The sequence below is a fragment of the Bubalus bubalis genome, chromosome 7, assembly GCF_019923935.1.
Source record: "Bubalus bubalis isolate 160015118507 breed Murrah chromosome 7, NDDB_SH_1, whole genome shotgun sequence".
NCBI lineage: Eukaryota > Metazoa > Chordata > Mammalia > Artiodactyla > Bovidae > Bubalus > Bubalus bubalis.
The window spans coordinates 57,166,676-57,183,719 of NC_059163.1; the positions used below are offsets into that span (position 1 = coordinate 57,166,676).

The 17,044-nt window shown below is 41.9% G+C and overlaps 1 long non-coding RNA gene across 3 annotated transcripts; it reads right to left on the reverse strand.

Moving 5' to 3' along the window:
• Positions 1-8,046: 8,046 nt before the first annotated feature.
• Positions 8,047-15,908, reverse strand: LOC123334432. Of its 3 annotated transcripts, XR_006641277.1 has the most exons (5): positions 11,287-15,908; positions 10,829-10,907; positions 10,160-10,692; positions 9,521-9,829; positions 8,047-8,835 (listed from the first exon to the last, which is right to left on the reverse strand). It is a non-coding gene; the product is annotated as an uncharacterized LOC123334432 (long non-coding RNA). The 3 variants fall into 3 exon arrangements; XR_006552271.2 differs by lacking the exon at positions 10,160-10,692 and having other exon boundaries at positions 11,287-15,906; XR_006641278.1 differs by lacking the exon at positions 10,160-10,692 and having other exon boundaries at positions 10,829-10,884; positions 11,287-15,905.
• Positions 15,909-17,044: the final 1,136 nt, after the last annotated feature.

Below are 17,044 nucleotides of genomic sequence, written 5' to 3' on the forward strand. Positions count from 1 at the left end.
TTTTCCAATTAAATCATATAGCATTTCAATAAACTTTTATTGGAAGTATAATATATATATGTAAATATATATATATATATGTAAAAAAAAAGTATACAAATCCTAAAAGAATGCATTCCTTTATGGAGATGCAGTTTTGATCCCTGGGTCAGGAAGATCCCCTGGAGGAGGGCATGGCGACCCACTCCAGTATTCTTGCCTGGAGAACCCCACAGACAGAGGAGCCTGGTGGACTACAATCCAGGAGGTCACAAAGAGTCAGACACGACTGAAGTGATTTAGCACAATGCATGCATATCAGAAAATAAAATATTACCAGACCCCAGAAGCCTCTTCAGACCCTCTTCCAGTTACATAGTCACCTTAAAGGTAACTCAGCATAGCACATGGAATAGTTTTGCCTGTTTTTGAACTTTATATGAATGAATTCATACAATACATACATTTTTGTCTGTCTTCTTGAGCTTACCATGTTAATGAGATTCATCCACGTTGTTCTGTGTATTGAAAGTATTTGTTGAATTGGCATATTGATTCACAAGAGTTAGTTATATATTCTGGATACTAATCCTCTGTCAGATATATAAAGTACAGGATGTCTTCTCTCATGTTATGGTTCTTATATTCTCTTAATGGGATCCTCTAATGAAAGAAGTTCTTAGATTGAAGTAGTCCAATTATCACACAATTTGTGGTTTGTGCTTTTTGTGCCTTGTCTGAGAAATACTTGCCTACACAAATACTTGCCTACATAATTTTCTTCTCTGTGAATATCCAATTGATTCAGCACTCTTTATTAAAGACAATTCTTCCCTGGTGGCCCAGTTAGTAAAGAATCTGCCTGCAATCCAGGAGACCCAGGTTTGATCCCTGGGACAGGAAGATCCTCCAGTATTCTTGCCTGGGAAATCCTGTGGACAGAAGAGCCTGGCGGCCTACAGTCCATGGAATCGCAAAAGGGTTGGACACGACTTAGCAACTAAACCTCCATAGGGCATTGGAAGAACAACAAAAAAGAAAACTTGTATTTTATTGTCCCTTTGGCATAAATCTAGTGACTTTATAAGGTCTGTTCCTGAACTGTCTATTCTATTCCAGTCTCTGTCTACTCATATCATCACTGTCTTAGTGATGGTAAGTCTTGATATCTGGTACAATCTCCTTCAGGATTGCCTTGACCACCTTAGTTTTTTGTACTTCCATATAAATTAGAATCATCAATTTCCTAGGCACAAAATCTGCAAAAATGTTGGGGGGATTACATCTAATCTATAGATCATTTTAGGGAAAATGGATGTTTTTCAAATACAAAGCCCATCAATTCACAAATATGGTGTGTTTCTCCATTTGTGTCAATCTTATTTATTTTAGTAATAGTACTAGATTCCAGTGACTAGCACTTTGTTAATTTTTTTCTTTTTCTTTTGAAATAATTTTAGACTCACGAAAGAGTTACAAAGATAGCACAGAGCTCCCAAACACCCATCACTCAGCTTTGTCTAATGTTAACATCATAGTATATTGATCAAAACTAAGAAAATTAACATTGCTAAATATTATTAACTTAAACTGCAGGCTTTACTTAGAGTCCCACCAGTTATTCCATATCCTTTCTCTACTCCAAGATCCAATTCAAGTTACCACATAACATTTAGGTGACCAGCATGTTTAGAGAGCAGATTCCTATCTATGGTCAGCATTGCTTATCTCCCTTCATTCCCAGGCACTCCCATCACCTCTGGAGCTTCGACTCTTCTTCTACAGGGCTCCCCCACATTCCCAGAGTCTATCTAGCAGAAGGATGGTGGGTCAGATAAAAGTTACAGCTGATGATACCCCACAGTGGTGAGAAAGTTTTTGCACAGAATTCTTCCAGAAAACTCCATACCTCACTCTGTCCCTCCACTTGGGTCTCTGTTCAAATATCCTTCCTCAAGGACAGCTTCCTTTAGATATCTTCCTTGACCATTCCATCTGAAGCAGCACCCATCACTCTCTAATATCCAACATTGTTGTTTAGTCACTAAGTCATGTTAGACTCTTTGCGACTCCATGGACTGCAGCTCCTCTGTCCATGGGAATTCCCAGGCAATAATACTGGAGTAGATTGTCATTTCCTTTTCCAGGGGATCTTCCCAACCCAGAGATGGAACTTGTGTCTCTTGCACTGCAGGACTCTACTGCTGAACCTCCAGGGAAGCCCTCTAATACCCTTGTGTGTGTTAGTCGCTCAGTCGTATCCAACTCTTTGCAACCCCATAGACTGTAGCCCGCCAGGCTCCTCTGTCCATGGAATTCTCCAGGCAAGAATACTGGAATGGGTTACCATTCTCTTCTCCAGGAGATCTTCCTGATCCAGGGATTGAACCCTGGTCTCCTGCATTGCAGGCAGATTCTTTACTATCTGAGCTACCAGGGAAGCCCTGTAATGCTCTTACTTGGCTGCATTTTTAGTTCATAGGGCTTATTACCACCTGACATGACATATACATGTTTTCATGTTTATTGTCTGTCCTTCCCAGTCTCTGAGTGTAAGCTCTCTGAGGACTAGGAAAGCTATCTCTCTTGTTCTCTTTTGTATTCTCAGCATTTAAAACTATTCTTGGCATCTGGTAGGCACTCAATAATTTTTTCTTAAGTCACAGGATGAATGAATAAATGTGCAGCTTTATTTCCATGGAGAACCTTCAAAGAGGCTTCAGGGTTGGAAAAAGTGTTTGCAAAAGTACCTGTTGTAGATAGCCTTGTATTCTCCTGCAGAGGAAAGGACAAAGTATATGGAGTCCAAACTCACTTTATATCCTCTCACCAGCTTTTAGCTTTTTTTCTGGGTAAATTACTCTGAACTCAAATATTCTCACCTAGAAGATGGATCCAGGAATACCTACCCTGCAAGGTTGCTCTGAGAATTGAAGGCATTAATATACATGAACTGATGGTCACTTCTGCAAGCCTTAAAAAATTACTGGTGAAGCAGTCTGTGTGCATGGCTGTATCATGGTAAGGTTTGGGGAGCACTTTGAGGTTAAATAACTGAAACAAGGCCAGTAACATGAAAACCAGGGGGTTCACATTTGCAAAGGGCTTTAATTGTTTGCATGAACGTCTCAAATGTGTAGCTCCATCCTCTGAATAGAGATTAAAAAAAAAGGGGGGGGAATCATCAAAAACTCAATAGAAACAAGGGAGCAAGTAGAACAGAAGCGCTTGAGAATTGAGTGGCTGCGTGACAAGCTGGACACTGTACCAGCTGTCTCAATGTGATTCTGCAGCAAGATCAGGGTAAGAATCCACGTGTTATTCTCTCCTACCAGCCACTCTTTCTTCATTTCAGCGGACACTGTCTTCTCTTCATTCATAGTGTGGTTAAGAAGCTGCAACCCTGCTGAAATGTCCATATAAACTCCTCAGATCCACTGCACGTTTGACAAACAGAAAGTAGATATCTGAGTATGATAAACCAAGTGGCTCATTGAGGAAAAAAAATTCCACGTGTTTTACTTGGAGCTTTAACCTCTTCTGGTCAAAAATGGCAGGATTCAAACCAGCTTTAAAAAAAAAAAAGTACTAGTTCCTGTAGCTGCAGAGTCCAGGCACAGTTAGGAGCTCCCGCGATTAAGTCAGGACAAGTTTGTCTGTTTCTTAGCTTTGTTTCCTCTGTGTTGATCCCCTTTGATTTTGAGTTCACACCCCACCCCACCCCACACCCCCACCATCAAACAATGGCTGCCAGTAGCTCCTGGAGTTGCATACTTCCGATTCACAACCACAGGAAAAAAGCAGGAAACTCCTTCTCTGAGAACTCAAGTAAAAGCCATGAATTGAGTCTGATTGTCTCTGATTGGCCTGACTTGAGCTGTTTATCTGTGAGTCAGTCTCTGACGCCAGGTTCTGATTAGTTCATATCCAGGCTGCAAGCCCTCCACTGAATCAGAAATGCAGCCCCACCTGAAGAACAGGGCCTAAAGGTGGGAAGAGAGGGCTGGCCCCTTGGGAGGAATCAGGCTATTTGCCAGATGGTGATCAGATGCTGAAGAACGACAGAATAACAAATTCCCTTGTGGCTCAGCTCGTAAAGAATCTGCCTGCAACTCGGGAGACCTGGGTTCAATCCCTAGGTTAGGAGGATCCCCTGGAGAAGGGAAAGACTACCCACTCCAGGATTCTGGCCTGGAGAATTCTATGGACTGTAAACACCACAGGGTCGCAAAGAGTCAGACACGACTGAGCGACTTTAAGACTGTGCCATGTCTTCAGATCCACAGTTTTTGTCCTTTTTCCACAGGACAGGCATTACTTTATAAGACTGAAGCCATTTTTTTTTTTATGTTAAGCCTACCTTGTTGGCTTTACTTCTGTAAAGCTCAAGTCTTTCGCAGATAGATCTATTCAGGTTCACAGAATCATTTAAGCATATATCTGTCCAGTTGTGCAAAAAAAAAAATCTCTAACTGAGAAGAAGGGAAACTATACAGGAGAAGACAGAAAGCAGAAAGAGAAACATAAATTGAAAATAGATGGAGAAAATGGCACAGGGAACAAAGCCCATCAGAAACTCCAAAGTCCATTTGAATCTTTTCTCCCTGCTGCTTCTGTTGGGTTTCCTAGTAACCAACCCAGGGACTGCTCTCAAGGGAAGAGGAGCAAGGGAAGCAGCAGGGCAGAGGGGACAGCTAAGCAAAGATGCCAACTCTCTTGAGACTAGCCTGAGTCTGATCCCACAGGCAAACTCTAGAGCACGAACTGTACCATTTTACACCCGGAGGTCAGGAGCAGCCTCTCGCACGTGTGCCATTCACTCGTGCGGTGGGATAGAAGACGCTGCTATTGAGCCAAGAGCAATTTTCCAGGGACAGCCAGCCGTGACTTGTTATCAGCTGGCACTCACAGCAGCTAGGGGATGGAGGATTGGCAGATGAAAAGAATGGGGGAGGAAGCACCAACGGCATCCACTACACCTACAATCTGATTTTCACTACACTTTGCCTGCAACTCTCACCTGAGCTTTAATACAACATCCCATTATATGACTAATTCTTATGTTGGCTAAATATCTGCTTCTCTTCACTCACACAACTTCTAACTGAGTTCGGCTTCTCATTGTCTCTTCCCTAATCTCTAAAAATAAGCTCCTGGTTTTGTGGCCCCCCAAGAAAGCATGCTCCCCCATAGTCACATCTTTGTGTTGTCTCTTCCTGCATGGCTTCAACCAGTCAATTGCGGTAGAAATGACATTATGCAACCTCCAAGGAAGGCCTTGAGGAGACTTGAAGCTTCCGGTTTGCCTTCTTGGAATGTTCGCACTTCTGTGTAAGAAAACATGGCCTAGACGTTAAATGATAACCAACCACTCGTGATTCAGGACAACAGCATTGAGACCACGTGGATAAAGAGGTCTGTCCAGACCTCTGCTGACCTACCCGCTGATGCTGCCACGTGAGTGAGCCCAGGTGAGACTAGCGGAAAAGCTACCCAACTGAATCACGAAATTATGAGAAACAGATCATCACTGTTCTATTTACCAAGTTTGGGGCCATTCATGATAAAGTGATTGATAGCTGGAACACTCACTTCTTGCTTTCATCCCCTCAAATCTGTATTCCACAGAGATGAATCCCATGGTTATAGAGCCTGTAACCATGTATCTTCCCTATTTGAGAAAACCCTGATGAACCTCATAGAATCAGGTCTCAACTCCTTAGCCTGCTGTGTGGCCTAGGCAGCCCTTCACAGTTTAGCCTCGCTTCCTGTTCCAGCCTAGTCTTCAAACACGGAACCTGCCCTCCGGCCACCATGGGCTTCTCCCCTTACTCTGGTCACATCATGCTGTCACATGCCATCCTTTCCACCCTCCTTCACCCCTCAACCCAGTTCCAAGGGTTAATTCTCCTTCAGCCCCCCTTAGCTCCTTCAGATAGAGTCCAGCACTCTGGTCTCTCTGTGCCTTCTTATTTCCTTTACAGTTCTTATCACATTTGGCTTGAGCCCACCTCCTGCTACTGACAAACCGTTCGTTGTTGTGTTAATTTACAAACCCCCAAAACCTAATTCAATGCCTGCCATGTAGTTCAGCCATCAGTGGCGGCTGACTGACTGTGGAGCATTGCCAGCTACGTGCTTCTTGAGAGCAGGTGTTACTGAAATAGGTTCGTTTTGCCCACTGCCCAACAAGCCAAAATGCTGAGAGGAAAGGCTTGCAGCAAAGAAAGGGTTTGCTTACAAGGCAACCAAGTAAGGAGCAGGGAGAACAAGTCTCAGATCTGCCTCCCCAGGCGAGGGGCTTGGGGTATTTATGGCATAAAGAACCAAGAAGCAGGGTGGTCTGGAGGTGTGGGGAGCATGGGGAAAGTGATTGGAAAAGGTGTAGTAATTGCCTTTCTGAACAGGTGTAACTAGGCTACAAGCCGCTGCATGTGAAAAAATGAAGGCACTTAGCATGATCTGAGGATGGATTTTCCTGTCCTCTGGCACCAAAAGGTCATTGAGCAGACACTTACACATGCCTGGTTGGAGGGCCAGTGGTCCTAGCCAGTCTTAACCAGGTCAGCTTGAACTAGACTCAGCTGACTCCAAGTTCCCGGAATACAAGTTGGGCAGACTTATTGTTTAGGTTATATGCTGCTTGGAGGACATGCCAGTCGGTTACAGCAACAATTAAAACGACCCTAATTAGTGAACGTAAGTGAAATGAACCTGACTAATGATTACCCACGATTTCACAGGCACTAAGTCTTATTCATCTTATCGTGCTTGGTTCAGAGCCAGGAACATGATAGGTATTCACTGAGGATTTAATTGAATTGACTGATGGGAAATAGAAAAGTGAAGAACTGAGAAGGCCAATGGATAGAAAACAACAAATTAGAAGGCAGCCAGGCGACAGAGTCTTCAGAAAGACAAAGTCAATAGAAGCTCTTAGGTGGGGAAGAGCTCTTACATTCCCTAAGCACTTTGATTCTAGTTGGTTCTCAGTTTATCCCTCTATTTCTTTTTGAACCAAGTAGTAAGTTTTAATAGAGGGTGAAGAGCCCTGTGATGTGGTCTGAGGGCCAGTATCACTGACTTTTCTCAGACACTTCCCCACAGAGGCTCTGGCACAGACCCTGCTCAGAGATTGGTTTGAGTGAGGCGGTGCCAAGATAGAGTCCAGGACGGCAGGAACCCACCATTCACACTTATTTCCATATGTTGTCTAATCTGCCACTATAAACTGGAGGCACTTCAGACAGGTCTAGAGCACGCACCTTCCTTTCCTGTTGGCCCAGGGGCAAGGAGATGAGAGATTTTCCCAGGAGTTTTGCACTGGGCTTTATTGTTCAGAAAGCTCAAAGTGATTTCCATTTTCTATCATTTAAATCAGGGGTGAGGCATGGGTCTGCACTAATTATAGATCAGAAGAGTCCAAAATTGTGTCATTAGTGAGGAGGAAAATTGAACACTTGGATATATATAAATAAGTCCCTGGACCAGTTGTTCTCAAATGTTAGAATCACCTGGAAGGCTTGTTAAAACAGATCACTGGGCTCGCCTCCAGAGTGTGATCATTTACCTTTCTAACAGGTTCCCAGGTGATGCTGAGCCTGCCAGCTCAAACACTGCACTTTGAGCACTGTTGCCCTGGACCATAAACTTCTTGTACAGAAGGAACTGACCTTTTATTTCTGGATGTGCAATGCCTAGCATGTAGGAGGTGCTCATGTATGCCTTTTTATTGGAATTACATAAAAGTTCATTACAATTGTTAGACAAGTTATTCAAAAAGTCATTCTAGAATTGAGGTGTAGGAGTTGCTTGTATATTTTTGAGATTAGTTGTTTGTCAGTTGCTTCATTTGCTATTATTTTCTCCCATTCGAGACACTGATGTATAGAACAGTCTTATGGACTCTGTGGGAGAGGGAGAGGGTGGGAAGATTTGGGAGAATGGCATTGAAACATGTATACTATCGTGTATGAAACGAGTCGCCAGTCCAGGTTCGATGCACGATACTGGATGCTTGGGGCTGGTACACTGGGACGACCCAGAGGGATGGTATGGGGAGGGAGGAGGGAGGAGGGTTCAGGATGGGGAACACATGTATACCTGTGGCAGATTCATTTCAATATTTGGCAAAACCAATACAATATTGTAGTTTAAAAATAAAATAAAAAGTCATTCTATCATGTGGGTGTAAGGGCATTTTTTGTATCTCTGGATTAAGTAAAACAAATCTTCATAGAGCTTAGTTCTCCCATCTTCACCAGCAGTTTCTAATGAGAAGAGTAACTCAGATAATAGTTTCTAGCAACCACAGTCTAGAGATACAGATCATTCAAGTAAGTGCAGGAAAAAGAACTTTGCCTGGTGGCAACCATAAACTGCTCTTGATGTTGTATTTGCTTGGTTCCAAGTGATAGAAACACTTCTCTAAGCAACAGAGAGAGAAAGAAGAACTTACTGGTTTGCAGAACTCAAGAAGAGTTAAAACAACCAAACCCAGCAGACATGTGGCTGAGCTCAAGACTGGAACCAGGGCCCTAAAACCAGCCAGTGGTCCTTTCTCTCTCTTGGTCGCTCTTCTTTGTCTCCCCATTTTGGCTCTGTGGGTTGTCACTGTAGACTGGTTTTCTTCATATGACAATAAATTGCAGGAAGACACCCAGCTCAGCTGAGATTGGGGTGTGGGTTCACAGAAGAAAATGATGCCTTCCACAGGGGCCACGTGGGTGAGGAAGGGCACCGGCGCTCACAGGAGTGGGTGCTGCCCACAGGGGCCACGTGGGTGAGGAAGGGCAGCGGCTCTCACAGGAGTGGGTGCTGGAGCTGTCAGTCACTGACGTTTTGGCCAGTGAAAACCTATGTAAGTGTTGAAAGGTCTTTTAGTAAATAGTCTTCTAAACCTTCAGTACCAACCAGATGTAATAACAGTCAAACACAAATACTAACAGATCACTGGAGAGCAGCTGAAGCCTGCAGCCAAGAGAGAAGACCACCCTGGAACTGAGATGTACTTGAGACATACTCCAAACTACCAATGGGATATTGCATCTTAGTGCTTCTTTAAATCATACTCTCAAATGAGGGGATTATGAAATGCAAGGCAGAAGTTCTCTAATATATACCAGATCCTACTCACTAGCAAACCATGTTTTAAAGGATGTCAGCACGGCTTTCCTAGCTCTTTGCAAGAGAAGGTTCTTCTCTTCCATCTCCACATAGACCTGAAGACAAGACAAAATATTTCCTCTATCTTTGGCTAACCTGAACCTGCCTGAATTTTCCATTTTGAAAAATCCTAGCACATGAGGCAGATTCCCAAATAAAATGGCAGTCAATACGACCCATTGTCCTTTAGACATACATGAAAATCAGGTCATTCTTTCTACTCTCTGTTAGTTGTGAATGCTTCCTATTTTAAGTACAATAATGTCTTTTAGTTTAGATGAAGGCCCAGGGACAGAGATTCTTTAGGAAGAAAGACTGAACTGTAGCAAACACTAGGATGCCGCTATTAAGGCATAAAACACAAGTTCAAGCTTACTTTGAAAATGAGTAAGTTTTTTTCCCCAAAGCGCTGACTCAGGTGCTAGGTTGGAAGGATGCAACAGCACAATGGCTGTCTCTGCCGAAACAGGTCACCAGTGCCGATTCCAGGGGACACCAACATTTTCAGCCGGGCACTGCTGTGGTAGCCTCCTGTTGCACGTGGCAATCAGTCACTCAAAAACCTCGGAGGTTTCCTATCGTGTTTTTAGGCTGAAATTTAATGTTTACTTTTCTCTGTGCTCCACCTTCATACTCTATTATTGTTGAAGACAGAAATCCCGCAGGTAGATCAAAATGAGTTGATCTGAAGAGAAATCAGACTATGAATAAATAATATTCAACAAAAGAAAAATACGGGGGAAAACTTGACAATCACCAAAATAAAGTACATTATGAAACCGTGAATTTTTTTCTAATAGCAAAATGGAGAGTAGAACCAAAAATAATAAAAGATTAATTAAGTCATGTGAAGCAGATCTTAATAATTAACAACAGGCGTAGAAGTAGAAAGTGTTTATTTGATGATGGCAAGACCACTGGAACATAATTTGCAGGATGCAGATATATACACATCAAAATGCCTTGATTATTATCTATACAGCTGTTTATAGTCCTCTTATAAATTTAGACTTACCATCATTTTGGTATTTCCAAAGAGACATGGTCTATTCCAATCATTAATTATATCAACAATTATAAATCTCCATTCTATGCCAAGCCCTTGAGGTAACTGCTGGAGATAAAACAATAAATAAAGCTCCTGTCTCCAGAAGTTCTCCATCTAGCCAGGAGACAGACACATAAATAAGGAATTTGAAGGGAGATTACTAATCCTTACAATGTAATTGTCTCCTTCACAGCTAAGCACATTCAATAACCACTGAACTGTGAACCCTACCTGACCACGGCACCAAGATTCTAGGGACCAGAACAGGCAAGCCATTAATCCGTAGGTGGCACTGATGTGGGTTACTGCTTTGGCCAGACTTCTCTTTGTCTGGATCTGGAATGTATTTGATCTGAGGACTGCTCAAGGCGCTGTGGGACAACAGGCCATGCCTGTGTCTCTTCCCTTCTACACATCCAACATAAGAGTATCCGGGGAATTCCCTGGCTGTCAGGTGGGTAGGATTTGGCACTTTCACTGCCATGGCCTGGGTTCGATCACTGGTCAGGAAACAACGGAATATTATTCAGCCTTAAAAAATAAGGAAATCCTCTCATTTGTGATAACATGACACAATCTGGAAGACATATGCCATGTGAAGTAAACCAAAGACAAATATAGCATGATATCACTTACATGAGGGGGAAAATGTCAAACTCCTAGAAACAGTAGACAAGTGGTTGTCAGAGGCTCTGAGGTGGGGAAAACAGGGAGACTGGTTAAAAAAAAAAAGTACAAATTTTTAGTTATGAGAAAAATAAGGTCTGAGGATCTAATGTATAACATAGTAATTATGTTTTTAACACTGTATGTGTAATTGAAATTTACTAAAAGAGTAAAACTTAAATGTTCTCTCCAAAAAAAAGGTAAATAGGTGAGATAATGGAGAATAATATGCTAATTAACTAGAGGGCAGGGGTCCTTTTACAATGCATATATATACCAAATCACCATTGTACACTCTGAACACCTTGTAATTTTGTCAGTTATACCTCAATAAACTGGGAGAAGGGAGAAAATAGGGAAGTAGAAAGACGAAAGGATGTCCACAATAATAATTCACCCTGGTTATTCCTCATACACAGAGGTAGTACCTTAAGGGACAAAAAGCTGTCGATGTTTAGACCCTACCCCAGAATCGGCATCTTTGGGAGAAGGGAATTTGATTCTCTTTTAAGCCTTCAGAAGTTTTGTAGAAGAGCCAACCAATATCAAGGACTGAACTAGAGAGCGCTTCTTAAATTTGCCTGCTTCAAAGAATCAGCTGGGTAGCTTAAACCTGCGGAGTCCCATCTTTATTCTGGAGACTCTCTGGTGTTGGTTCCAGAATCGAGCTTAAGAGAGCCCCAAGAGTTTTTTTTAGATTGAGCAACTCTGGGAAGCACTAAACTAGACTGGATTTCCCAAACTTCTCTTGCAATAAGAATCACCTGGGGCTCTAGTTGGAAAGAAAATTTCTTTGCTCCCAACAAGATCAACAGAATGGAAATTTCTGGCTCAGCATTCTGGCAGCCTAATTATTTAATAAAGACCTCCACTTGACTCTTATTATCTCAGAAATTGTAACAAAGGCTCACTGATGCCCAACTTTGACTTGTCATTAAAATCACCTGGGAACTGTTTGACACAAGCATGTGGGTGATTGCACGTGTCTGTATTAAAATACACAAACATGAAATTTACACATAAGAGTCACATTTGTGACATTTAATACATTCACAATGTCATGCTATCATCACACTTAGCTCCAGAACATTTTCATTACTCATCTAGGGATTTTTAAAAAAAACAGATGCCTAGTCTGTACCCCAATCAAATGAATCAGACTCCCCAGGGCGGGACTCAGGCTTCAGTGCTCTTTAAAGCATTCCAGCTGATTACAATGCGCAGTCAAGTTTGGCACCACTTGGGATTCCTACATTCCAAAAGCCTGTGTTAATTAGTCCCACCAGGGTCTCTCATCCTGGTCCTCTGCTCTCTAAGTACATCCTCGCTTTGCTCTATGACATTCTCTTTTTAATACATTTGATTCTTGTGCCCCATCCAGACCCTTAAATTCTTATGTCCTTCTCAGAAATGATGACCAGATTTCCTATTGCTTTTGTACCCCTCCCAGGGGCCTAGTCATGGGCATGATTTCAAAGATTCACATTCAGTTGAATGAGTTTATTTAGAATAACCTTATAATGATATTTATAGGAAGGAATTGTTTTGAACTAATTTGGTTAACATAGATGGAGAACCGATTATGTGCCAGGCATTGTGTTAGCCCAGGCCCTACTCTTACGGTGAGAACGGAGAAAAAAGGCAGATATAGGACAAGATGGCCTAAACTGTGACATTCCATCACAGCAAGATGAAAATAGGAATACATCAACAGAGCTATCTAAACCAGGATCCAGAGACTTTTTCTGTCAAGGGCCAAGGATAGGTTTCTTTGCTTTTGGGGTCATATATAATAGTCACCTCTATTCAGTCCTGCCATCACCACTTTGTACAAAAGCAGCCACAGACGATACATACGTGACTGGACATGGCGATGCTACTAATCAAGTGATGGGCTGGACCTGTCCTCAGGGCTGACGTTTGCCATCTCCTGATCTTATGCATACTGGAAAGGGGGGAAGGTGTTTCAGGAAAATAGAACTGTTAAATGATAAATTGAGACATGTTCAATTTTTAAATTATTTACCTGAGTTAAAATCTATTTGAATTGGGCAGCATCAAACCTGATGTGGTTAGGAGTGCTCTGCAGACAGGAGATGGGGTTAGACTTTACAGAGAAGATGCAGAAGAAAAGCAAGGAGATGATTTGATTGGCTATAGCTTACCCAGTTGCCTTTTTTAAGGGACAGCCAAGTTTGCTGTTTGTGATTGGGTGCCCTTAGATGTTGGTTTGCCCTTGTGGTCTGCTAAGGCATAAGAACACTTAGTCTAATGACCTCCTTATTTAACTAACTTAACAATATCAGAAAAGTTGAAGTACTATTTGAAGTTTACTAGCAGAGATGGGGGAGAAAGATTCCACACAGAGAGAGACTGTCCTGCCAAATTTTCAGTTCACTGTAGCCAAGTCTGGGAATCTTGTGAAGAAGTGGGGGTGGATGAGGCTGGAGAAGACAGGGGCCAGATTATTAGGGCTATGTGTAGATTGTATGTGGAAGCACTAAAGAGAGTTTTAAATATTTGTGAATGGTCACCCTGACCAGTGGAAGAGAATGGATTAGGTGGGTCAAGGTAAAGCAAGTCTATCATTTAAGAGGTTGTAGTGTTGCTGGGAAAATTGGATATCCACACAGAAAAGGATAACACCGGACCCTTACCTAAACCATACATAAAACTGAATTAAAAGTCGATCAAAAACTCAAAAGTAAGAGGTAAAGCCACACTCTTAGAAGAAAATATAGGGGGAAAGCCTCATGATAATTGGATTTGGTAATGATTTCTTGTATGTGACAGCTAAAGCACAGATGGCGAAATAAAAAGCAGATAATTGGGTAACATCAACAATTTTAAATTCTGGGACTTCCCTGGAAGTCCAATGGTTAGGACTCCACGCTTTCATTGCAGGGAGCATGGGTTCGATCCCTGGTTAGGGAACTAAGATCTGCATGCTACATGCTGCAGCCAAAAAAAATTTAATTCTGCTCATAAAGGACACAACAGACAGAGTAAAAAGGCAATCTCCACAAGCCTCAGGGAGATTTTGATTGGGGAGAATAGATAATTTTCAAGATAAAAGTAGAGAGTGAGAGTGATATGGGAGAAATGAAAGAGGACAATGTGGTGATGATGGTGATACCGGTCATCAAAGTGATAGCTGAGTTGTGTCTTAAATGATGAGGAAAAGTCTGTTTTTCAAAGATATGGAGGAAGAGTATATCAGATGGAGGCAACTTTACGCACAAGAACTGGAGGCATGGATGATCTCAGTTGGTTTCAAGAATAGGAAAAACATAAACAAAAAAAAGCCAAAGGGGCTGCAGTCTTTGGACTTGTTATGTTTGAAAATTTTGATTAGCCATCTCTATTCAAATTCATCCTCAGAATGTCAGGGAGGCAGCTGGAGACATTATTAAAAAATGCATCATGGGGGCAGAGGGAGTACTGGTGGATCACAGAGAATTTTTACAGCAATCAAACTACTCTGTGTGATACTATGATGGTAGATACATGTCATTGTATGTTTGTGCAAACTCTTAGAATGTATGATATTGACTGAACTCTAATGTAAACTATGGATTTGGGGTGATTATGAATGTGTCAGTGTAGATCTCTCAATTATAACAAAGGTACCACTCTGGTGGCCGGGGTGTTGATAATGGAGGAGGCTGTGCATAGGGGTTGGGCAGGGGGGGATATGAGAATCTCTATTTCCTTACAATTTTGCTGTGAACCTAAAACTGTTCTTTTTAAAATATAGTCCTTTTTAAAGCAGGTTGGTAAAAAGGGATTTAAGAGACATAATTTTTTAAGACAAAATGGTAGCATCTAGAGATGCACACTTTGGTGACAAGAGGCAAGAATGTGATTATCTTTAAAGTTAGGATAACAGTTACTTTTGGGGGGGAAGGCAGAAAGCTGCGACTGAGATGGGGCACAGAGGACTTTTGGGTGACTAGCAAAGTTCTATTTCTTCACCTGGGTGGCGATTTCAAGTGTGCTTGCATTATAATAATGCATCAATAATCACCCAAGGACCAATTCTACCTCCAGGGGCTTAGGACTTTGGGACAATAAGAGATCCTGCTTTTTGACGGAGAGCTGAAAGCTGTGCAAGACATGGGTATCATCTGGCATTGCATTTAACAGAAAATCAAGGACTCTGATATTTGGTATCTCAAAATATCCATTTCAGTGCAAACAAGAAGATGTTAAAAAATATTTGATCTGGTCAAGAGAGAAAAAGCAACCCCAGGTTCAGCAGCTAGACAGCTGCCCTTTAGGAAGAAGCATGGAAACAATCACATGTATGATGTTCTAAGGATGCCTGAACTTACTGTCCACCCCTGATGCCTGGAGAGTTATGGAACTTGATCACAGACCATGTCACTCACAGGTAACAATAAGGGAAGGACCATGGGAAAGGAAAGAAAAGCCATCCAAAATACTTGGTACATCTCAGTTTTACCTTGAACCAGTGGTGAGCCAGGTAAATAACACGTTAGAAGGGCAGATCTGCTATTAGAAATAAAAGATTAGGAAACCACTCATTATTTACAAATATTTGTCATCAAGTTGGACCATTATGTTATAGGTCTTTCTGTGTTATATACTATAATTTAAAAGGTTTAAACAATAAAATACATTTATTCTTATTTTTTAAGTGTATTACCAGCACTCTCTCCTTTAATCTTCATAACAACCCACTAGTTAAGTGTTCTCCCATTAGATAATGATCCTGAGGCATTAAGTTGCTTGACCAAGGAAATGTATATACTTAATGTCAGAAACAAAATTCAAGTCCAAGTCTTCTGAATGCAAAGTTCTTACTGACCTACACTGTCTTTCACTGTAAATTCCAAATAAAAATAGAGAGCATTCTAAAATAGGGTCTTCTAGATTCCATATATATGTGTGTTAATATATGATATTTGTTTTTTCTCTTTCTGACATTCTCTGTATGATAATCTATAGGTCCACTTCAGTTCAGTCGCTCAGTCAGTGTCTGACTCTTTGCGACCCCATGAATCACAGCATGCCAGGCCTCCCTGTCAATCACCAACTCCCCAGTTCACTCAAACTCACATCCATTGAGTCAGTGATGCCATCCAGCCACCTCATCCTCTGTCATCCCCTTCTCCTCCTGCCCTCAATCCCTCCCAGCATCAGGGTCTTTTCCAATGAGTCAACTCTTCACATCAGGTGGCCAAAGTATTGGAGTTTCAGCTTCAGCATCAGTCCTTCCAATGAACACCCAGGATTGGTCTCCTTTAGGATGGACTGGTTGGATCTCCTTGCAGTCCAAGGGACTCTCAAGAGTCTTCTCCAACACCACAGTTCAAAAGCATCAATTCTTCAGCACTCAGCTTTCTTCACAGTCCGACTCTCACATCCATACATGACTACTGGAAAAACCATAGCCTTGACTAGACGGACCTTTGTTGGCAAAGTAATGTCTCTGCTTTTCAATATACTATCTAGGTTGGTCATAACTTTCCTTCCAAGGAGTAAGCGTCTTTCAATTTCATGGCTGCAATCACCATCTGCAGTGATTTTGGAGGCCCCAAAAATAAAGTCTGACACTGTTTCCACTGTTTCCCCATCTATTTCCCATGAAGTGATGGGACCAGATGCCATGGTCTTCGTTTTCTGAATGTTGAGCTTTAAGCCAACTTTTTCACTCTCCTCTTTCACTTTTATCAAGAGGCTTTTGAGTTCCTCTTTACTTTCTGCCATAAGGGTGGTGTCATCTGCATATCTGAGGTTATTGATGTTTCTTCCAGCAATCTTGATTCCAGCTTGTGCTTCTTCCAGCCCAGCGTTTCTCATGATGTACTCTGCATAGAAGTTAAATAAGCAGGGTGACAATATACAGCCTCGACTATTTGGAACCATCTGTTGTTCCATGTCCAGTTCTAACTGTTGCTTCCTGACCTGCATACAGGTTTCTCAAGAGGCAGGTCAGGTGGTCTGGTATTCCCATCTCTTTCAGAATTTTCCACAGTTTATTGTGATCCACACAGTCAAAGGCCTTGGCATAGTCAATAAAGCAGAAATAGGTCCACTTACGTGTCTACAAATGATCCAATTTTGTTCCTTTTTATGGCTGAGTAATATTCTATCATATGTATGTACCACATCCATTCTTCTACTGATGGATATTTAGGCTGCTTCCATGTCCTGGCTATT